The sequence below is a fragment of the Gavialis gangeticus genome, unplaced genomic scaffold (genome assembly GCF_001723915.1).
Source record: "Gavialis gangeticus isolate Ggan-Ray unplaced genomic scaffold, GavGan_comp1, whole genome shotgun sequence".
Classification (NCBI taxonomy): domain Eukaryota; kingdom Metazoa; phylum Chordata; order Crocodylia; family Gavialidae; genus Gavialis; species Gavialis gangeticus.
In genome coordinates, this window is record NW_017728995.1 from 64,226,719 (window position 1) to 64,235,910 (window position 9,192).

Sequence of the window (9,192 nt, forward strand, 5' to 3'; positions counted from 1 at the left end):
TTAGTTACACACTATGTGAAAAAGAACCTCCTACTTCTTGTATTGTGATAGACAGTAAATAATAAAACCCTAATTTCTCTTTACCATTTGGTATTTTGAAAACCCTTATCATACCCCACATTAAGAATCTCTTTTCTAAACTGAATAGGCCCATCCCAAAGGTGGGCAATTGTTCGAGCTGTAGAGCCACTTAGGTATTTTTGGTAAGCTGTTGTGGACTGGGTCAGCACCATCCCCTCCAGCCTGCAACAGCTCCCCTGCCACTCTCTGAACTTCCAATACATTTCAGGCTTCCTACAGATGATGTTATTCATCAGGCATAGGAATATGTCATCGCAACAGTCAGGGTAGGTGAGCTACAGAGATAGTGCAGATAATTTCAAGCTTCCAACACAGGCCTTACCAAACTCCATGGAAAGGCCACCACTGAATTCAAAGGCGGTTGAATCGTGTCCCAATGCAGTTCAGCAATTGCCATTGATATATTTATTGTCTTTCTACCACAAGTACAAGGATCTCCTAGTTAGGGCTTCACTCCTGGGGGTGGAAGGGAGGAGTTATGAAGTGTTTGTGGGGGGTTATGAAAGCAATGACATTGGTGTGAGCAACTGCATAAGGTATCCACATGGGGTGACACCCAGTGAAAAAACAGGGCCCGATTCTTCACTGCCTTGCATTTCATGTTGTTTACATCTGTACATCTGTAAATGCTCCCACCCAAGAGGTATAATTTCCCATTTGAAGGCTGGAGTTACCCAAAACACCTTCCAGTAGCTAACATCAAAGCCTGATTGGCTGGCAGTTGTCTGAGCAGTTATTTCTTCAGCATAAGCAACCAGATACCACCTCTCACTATACTCATTTCTTGATATGCAAAATCATGGAAAGGATGCTGTGTGCCTTAACTTCCCGCCTGGAATAGCAAGTGGTGTTATGGAGGTGAGTCTCACAACAGAAGATTGTTGTGAGTTAAATATCACTTGGCCTGGTCTCCTGTCTTGTCACAGGATTCCTGTCCAAAGGCACCTTGGAGTCCATTCATGTCTTCACGTGATTCAGATGGGTGACCCTGCACATTGCAGTCCTTTCGTGGCCTACACAACAGGAATGGTGCAGGCAGAAACAGCAAAGGCCTCCAGCACATTTTTCAAGTCTCTTGCAGGGTTGCCCTCCTGTGACACAGTTTGGTTGCCAGGTTGCTCCAGCTCTTCGCCTTGCTGCTCTGCTGGGATCACAGGGCAAGGCAAGAAGCAAGGTTGCCAGTGGCGACATGGATATTATTACTCTGTTAGCAAATGGACTGAGATGCAGATACTGCTGAGAAGGGTGTGCCCTGGATTTGTGACTTAGCATTTAAAGCCTACCTCACCCCTTCACAAAGCTTTGAGGCACCCAGCCTCCCTGGAAGTATCTGAAGGTAGCAAATATCACTGCAGTGATCTGCAGTGTGTTTGGGAAATGGCATCTTTTGAAGGAGGATGCAACCCATGGCATCTGCTGGATTCAAGTAATGGTACTGCTGGGTTATCTTTGATTCTTGCTTTTAACTTCACCGTACTATACAGAGGCAGGGCAGTGGCATATTGCAGTAGCAGGAGCAGACGTGGGGTTCACCAGCAGAACCAGGCCACTAAAGCACAGCTCACTCAAATCAGTGACTGGCAGGCTTCACACATGCAACCAGAGTTATCTGTGGCTGCTTGCGGAAACCACCAAGGTCAATGTGGTCCTGATAAGAACTTGGATGTCACAGGGGGATTTACCCACCCAACAGGCAGTGGGTTTCAGTACAATTTTTGGTCATCCATGCATGATTTGCAAATGAGCCTTTTTCTTCCCTCAAGCCCTTTGCACTCTCCTCCCTCCCCTCTTCCCCAGCATCCCTTCTATAGCCAGGAGGGAGAGTGCTGTGCTGTAATTAATAACTTTATATTAAAATGCTTTCCTGAACATGATTTGTTTTGTACATATTGGAATATAATTTAACTTATTTTTGTTGCCCCTCTTAATTTTTAAGTACTTGGGTTTTTCTTCTTTTTGAAACAAACTCTTGGTGTGAAGTCCCTCTGTGTGCATAGCCTGCCAGGAACAGCAGCCACAGGCTTTACCAGCAATCTCAAGGGTAGCAGTCAGATATGATGTTGTGTAGTCATTTGCTTTAGTCTGGAGCTTTGCTCATGTTCTCCTGTCTTTCTATGCCACTGTATAAGAAGCACAAGAGAGAGAAAGGCTGGATGGAGGCAGGGCATTCATTTCCTCCCCTTTTCTTGTAGGCTTTACCTATCACGGAACTCAGTTCTTACCCCTTTCAGGTTGTGACTGAGGGTAAAATAGAGAAAAAGCAATGTCCCACTCCTCCTCCCCCCGCCCTTTGCCATTGTAGATCACACAGATTCAGCTTCTTTGAAAGTGATTGTGTCTGAGATCATCCACGCAAAATGTTTCCATTGGGCTGAATGTGTCTGGTTTGCACTTTACATTTCACAAACTGAAAAAAAACCTGTTTAACTTGAGCCAAGTAACACCTACAGCTTTATATATTTATTTATAGCATCTTATGAAAAGAAGTGTTAAGGAGGAGGTTTGCTTTTTTGGTTTTATTTTTCCCACAGCAACAAAAAGTAATTAAAAAAAAAATCATCTAATTGTTTCTGTCTAGATCAAGAATGAATGTTAGCAGATGAAATAAACCCTAAAGCTGAGCCTGTAGTGTGTGTGTGTTATCCTTGTGCTGGCCCTTTGGAGTCAGTATTCTCCAGTGACCTGGCTGCTGTTTCAACTATCTGATATGTCTGGCTATGCTATATTACATGAAGGTAAAGCTGCAAGCACAGCTGCTGAAGGGGACTTGGTTTCAGATTTTTGGTGCACAGAACTTGCACTAACAATTATTCCAGCAGAAGCAGCTCAGCCCATTTGTTCTTAGTTAATACTGTGCCAATATCAAAACCAAAAATCCTTCCACTACATCATTCAGCTATTTTAATTATAGTTAACTCTCATTGTCATCACTCAGCTTTTTGCTGTCTACACCTCTTCTAGTGATATAAGCATATAGGCAGAAATGTTAAAGAAAACAATGCATGTTATGCAAATATTGTAGGATATTCAGCAAAAGTGAATTATCTTACATTCAAAAGTATTTGAATCAAACTTTGTTTTAAGGCTTCTTATCCAACCGGGGGGTGGGGAAAATATTAAGTTGTATTAAATAGTACTGCAGTTATTTTTTGGTGCATTGAGAAACCAGCTATAGAGTTGGGGTAAGCAGTGAGGAAATGCTCATGTTATGCACCAGACCCTTCCACAACCTTGAGCACAGTACAGGCAGTCCTCAGACTTCTGACACAACTGGTTCCTGAAAATTGCGTGTTTAAGTCAAAATGTTGTAACTCGGAACAGATTTTCCCATAGGAAACAATATTATAAATGGAGGATTGGTTCCTGAACCAAGGCTCGATACCCTATTTTCACCAAAAATAACCCAGAATTTTGTACTCAATCAATTATAGATGAGTAACATAGCTGCATTAATGTATTTATATTGTAAATAGCAATCATATCGATTCGGAAGGACTTCTTTGACGTGACTTTGCTGGACTTTTTGAAAGGTTTTTGGTTGGACTTTGTGAAGGGGTCTTGGCTGGAGTCTTCTCGGGAGTCTTGGCTGCAGGTTCTTCTGGAGTCTTGTCTGCTTTCTTAAAAAAGGTGTCCAAGGAAGTTTGGACAGATGTTCTCCAGGGAGATGGATGATGCAGCAAACTTGTTCGCTGGTGTGGTGTTGCATCAGATCAAGCGTTGTAAAGTCGAAACTGATACAAGAAAGTTGAAATATGGTGTCAATTTATAAACGTTGTAAGTGCAAAATGTAACTTGAATTGTTGTAAGTCAAGGGCTGCCTGTAATTACAGCACGGAGCAGCCTCGATGCATGTGTATAGGTACCCATTGGTATCAATGGAAATCAGCCTACATAAATGAGATGACAATCAGATCCATAGAGCCAGGAGGTCAGCACAGCAATAGTTCCCATTTAGAGAATCTAGAAACCCAAGCTTCTACCTTTTTAATGGTTACCATTTGCAGACGCTGCTGACATAACCAGCTAAGTAGTGATGTGGCAGTGTCATTGAAAAGGCATGGAGGTGCTAAGTAGTTAACTGATGGTGAATCCACTGCAAAACAAAGCTTAGAATCCAGATCACGGGAGTCAGCAGTCCACGATCTAACCACAGTTCCCTGTCTGGAGCGGATTAAGTTTAACCCTTCACCTTTGTCTAATAAATAAATGGCTGCTGAAAACACAGCAGTCTCCAGCATTCCTAATTTTCATGCAGCTCAAGCACAATGTTACAATTGGGAACAGTGCAATCAATGCAGAAAAGTTCCCAGGAAATTGGACTTTTTATCTTCTAATGTTATTTACCTTAGAATAACAAAACTGTTTCCCGCATCCCTTTCTAAGTACTAGTCACCTCCGGAGTGCTTTGAAAAGCCTGCTCAGTATTCAGACATGTTGCAGGTACCATCTGCAGCCCTAGGATATTAAGCAATAAAGTCTATTTACCTGTGCACATCAGGAAGGAAACAATCCACTGGGGTATCCTCTATTAAAAGCAAACTTTTATGGCACAGAGAAAAAGTTAAGCAAACCCTAGTGTTTTGGCCATCAAGGCTTTTGGAAAGGCGGTCGTGCTGGTATTTCAGAGAATGCTGTCTCTGTTCCTAAAGAATTCCAATCTTCATCAATAGGGAAGTGCCAGTTGGTTTCTACACATCCACGTACGGAGACAGCTCACTGCACAAAAATCTGCTCAGAGGGCCCTCAGGTCACTGATATTAGAAAGCAAGTATATAGCATAATGCATAGCAAGAGGAATGGCCTCTGCATGCTTACAGCAAGCCCATTTTCTTTTTCTTCTTTTTTTAGTATTCTTAGGTCTGATTGCTGCAGAGCTCCCTGCCATTTGAGATCGCTGTTCTGTTGGTAGTGAGTAGAATGGAAGAATCAAGTCCAGCGCATACAGCATAGTGGAGCTCAACCTCAGGAACAGCTCCATTTTCACAGTGGTTGTTTGGCCTGATGAGGCAAGGGGAACTGGACAAGTGGGGCTGTGGTAGAAGTTTCAAGTGGTCCAGGGGCTGGTATGGTACATTGGTGCCTTTGAATCAACCAGGTTGAAAAGGGGCTTAGTTTTCCTTTACCTAGCTCAGTGGTATTCAGTCTTTTGGCTCCGTCCACCAGAAGAGTGGTGTGGGGCTGAATTAGGGCCTATGTACTAGGATTGGGCCCCACACTGCCCTGCACACCCAATCTAGTGGGCAGGGCCACACAATCTTGCCCATGGGGCTTCCCATGGGGCTGGAAATTTGGCAGCAGGGAACAATACCACCTGATGCCAAATTTTCTGACCCTTAGGGAGCGACACACCACTTGACAACACCACGGCCCAATCTGACCCAGAGGCAAAGGCTGAGCATCCCGCTATAGCTCAAAGCTCTCAGTTGAAGGGGAAGAATGATGGAAGGCAGAGCTGTAGCTGGGCACTAGTATAAATGTATATTTACAGGTTTCCCTTGCTTTATGCTTTGCATGCATTCCTGGAAAACAGCACATAACTCAAATTCGTATAAAGGGAGCCCACTTTACAATGTGACAAATAGGGATACGTTCCAAGACCTCGACTGTACTGAGCCCCAGACCATTTCTACCACTTTTACAAGACAATTTTGGTACTCACCAACAGCACAGTACACAAAGCACAGGGCACTATCATAATGGGGATGGCAACTACAGAAACACGTGTAGCAGACAACGAGCGAGGAGCACACATCCACATGGGAGACTACATTTTGGTGCACCCTACTCCCACAATGCACTGCACAAAGCAGCTGACTGTGGGCTTCCACCACACTGATTGCACATAAGTGAATTTACCTCGCATATAACAAATTTTTGGTACAAAAAGGGTCATTGCATAAGAGCGAACCTGCATAAAGTGAGGGAAACCTGTACTTCATCTCTCATTGTCTCCTTTAGACATGCCACAAAGAGACAACCGGGCAATGACAGGGAGGTTGTGCTACAGGTCAAGCAAGTAAGATGTGGTCATAAGTCCAGTGAGAAAAGGCTAGGAAAAGTAATCAGAGGAGTACCTCAGAAGTGTGAATGTGAGAAACTCTTCATTTGTAGCTTAGAAAAGCAATTGCACTCTTTGTGCTGGTCACTCAGGTCTACAATACAACTTCTAGAGCAAAACCTGCCCCCAGCATCCAACACCCATCTGTGCCGAGTTTATAACCCAGGTTAAGTGCATGGTGCAAGTCACAGACAACCTGTGGCTGAAAACCAGCTTCAGAGTTGTCTCTTGTTGATTTTTATCATTCAGCCGCCTCCTCCTCCTAGCAAATATGTCCTTGTTCTTGTACCTAAATAACAAGATGTCCCTATTAAAACAGTCTCCTGCCTTCCACACCACTTTCTGAGCAGGCAAAGTACAGAGAGCACCATGGGGAAACCAGCCATCAATGCAGGTGCAAAGCCACTTGCATTGCTGGTTCCCAATGCTAGGGGTCACTGTGTGGGTTTGGACACCCAAAACAAAGTCTGGTCATGGGTCCAGGCTGTAGCTGAGGCCTGGTGAGGAGCATGGCCCTGAGGTTTGTCTCTGGCAGCCACAGCCTATGCCTGATTTCTCCTTGTGTCAATGTGAGGGCAGGGGAAGGGCTTTGGCACAAGAGGCAGTCGGGGGCAAGGAACTTTCCAGAGAGCCTGTCCGTGCCCCCCAAGCTGGGAGCACAGGCAGGGCCGAGTTCCCAGGTGCCACTTCAGGCTGCCCAGAGACAGAGCAACCTGAGGAGGGGAAGTCCAGCTGCCTTCCTTTTGGGCTCAAACCTCAAGGAACGGCAGGCTGCTCTGAGCAGGTTTGAGGTTCCTGGCGAAGTGAGCTGCTTGGGGGCTGCTGGTTTGCAGGGTCCCATGAAGCCCAAAGGCCAGAGAAGCAATGCTGGCAGGGCAGGGGTTAGCCTTGGGTTCTGGGCTTGTGCAGTGCCAAGCACTTGGGGGCCTGGTCTGTGGCAGTACCCTGAGCCACTTCCTCGGTGCGGCGAGCCTGAGTCCTGGGGCTGTCTGCCTCGGTAGGAGGCTGGGGTGGGCAATGGTGGCTTCACAGGTGCTGCAAGGGGAGCCTCAGGGGTCTGTTTAGATGTACAGCTTTCTACTCAAGTAGTAAGCTCCAGCAACTTTAATACAGGGCTAATTTAAGGGTGGGCTTGCAAGAACTCTTACAGCATCATAGATGGGCTTCTAAGCCCAGACAGCTCCTGCTTTAATGACCTGGGCTATGGCCCCAGGGGCCTGGAAGTGCAGCCACTGTCTCCTGCAGTTACAGAAGGGTTTGAGTGGAGGTCTCTGTGCCCCCTCTAGGAACAGTTTCTGCAAAGTCACTTGTTTGGTAACAGCATAACCCAGGCCGAGGCCTTGCTTCATCCCCGCATGCTCACTGTGGTTCCTGCTGAGCTTGGGTGCTGCTGTCTGGGCTATTGATTGGTTGGAACAGCCTGCTGGCCCACACTGCTGACCCAGGATCACACCCTGGTCAGCTCCCAGAGGGTGCCAAGGGATCTACCTGGGAGCTGCAGGCAGAGGCTGATGCCCACAGCCTTTGTTTGACTGGCCCCAGGCAGCCTAGAATACAAGCTGCAAGGAGCAGGGCCACCAACTCTGCTCTGACATCTCTGCAAGGGAGGCCCTGCTAAAAAGATCACTCGGAATATGATGGGTCTTTAACAATCACATCCTTCCCAGTTAGGGGATTCAGATAAGAGTGCTCTTAACAGGAGGTGCAACAGCCAAATGCAGGAAGGGAGACTACAGGGCACTGGGAGCCTAAGGGCAGGATTCTGCTTACCCACCCATGCAGGGGTCATGCTGCCTGTGTGCCAGGGGGTGTAGTTAGTGGGGTGCTTCCCTGCCCCCTTCAGGGGGCAGGGGTCACAGACATGGCTCCATCTGCTGCACAACCACAAGTGCTTGGCTGCCACAGGGTGCTTATCTACTGCTTATTTAAAGGAGCAATGTCCGGTGATAGTGGGCAGGCTCTTCCCCCAGCAGGCCTTTTCCCTCCCACTCACTGCATGTGCAGCCTGGATGTCTTGCAGCTGCTGTCAGTTCTGCACTGTGCTTCTGCCCATTCCCAGGTGGCTCCAGCTTTCTCCCCCAGAACGCAGCTTTGCTGTGGGCTGAGCTGGAGGGGAAGCAGGGAGCAGTATCCAGCAATGGTAAGCGGTATTTATGGAAGTGAAGGGAGACTAGGCTGGGGAGGGGAACAGAGATGTTGCTGGAAGAGGAAAACCAAGCAGGAAAGCAGTTTGTGAGGCCACAAAGGGAAGGGCTTCCTGAGGAATTTTGCTGTCCGGTACCTTGGTCATCTTGAAGATTGCCTGGTAATTCTCCCGTGTCCTCATGGTTGAGGCTGCAATGTTGGCAGGGATCCTGTTCCTATTGCATGTTGTTGTATTACACTCTCCAGGGCCAGCCGTAGGGGATCTGCTCCCTCAGGTTAATTGGAATTAATCCTGGCCTAATCTAACAATAAGCAGTCCCTCTCCTCCCCCACACACACGGCTCTGCTGCCCCAGGTGACAGCCTACTCTTCCTACATGGAACCTGCCTGCCCCTGACCAGGCCTTCTCAGAAGAGGTGGCTATGAGCTTTAGTCAGGGTTTCCCTCCTTTCTCTACTATGAGCTGTTTTAACCCCTCCTTTGCTTTCCAGCTGCCTTCCAACAGATCCACTCCCTTCTCTTTGTAACTAGCAACACAGAGCACATCTGTCTCAACACACTGATGCTCGTGTGGCTCTGTAAATTGACTGTGCATGAATGGTGCAGCCTGTCCTCTCCCTCATGGACTGTGGGGGGCTTCTTCATAGCCCACCCAAGCAGAGCAACTGCCTATGGCATAGTACCTGGCTGTGGGAGCAGACTCTCCAAAATTAATGGAGCTACATGTATAGTTAGAGCCTTTTCTGTGTGACAGTCTAATCCCCTGGAACATGATTGTGCCCTGGACAGTTGTATCCCGTGGAAGAAATTTAAGATGAGATGAGACTAGCACAACCACATCCTAGCACTGCACAACTCTTTACTTCAGTACCAGCAGGTAGGGGGAGCGCTAATCAAAAGCCTGGAGA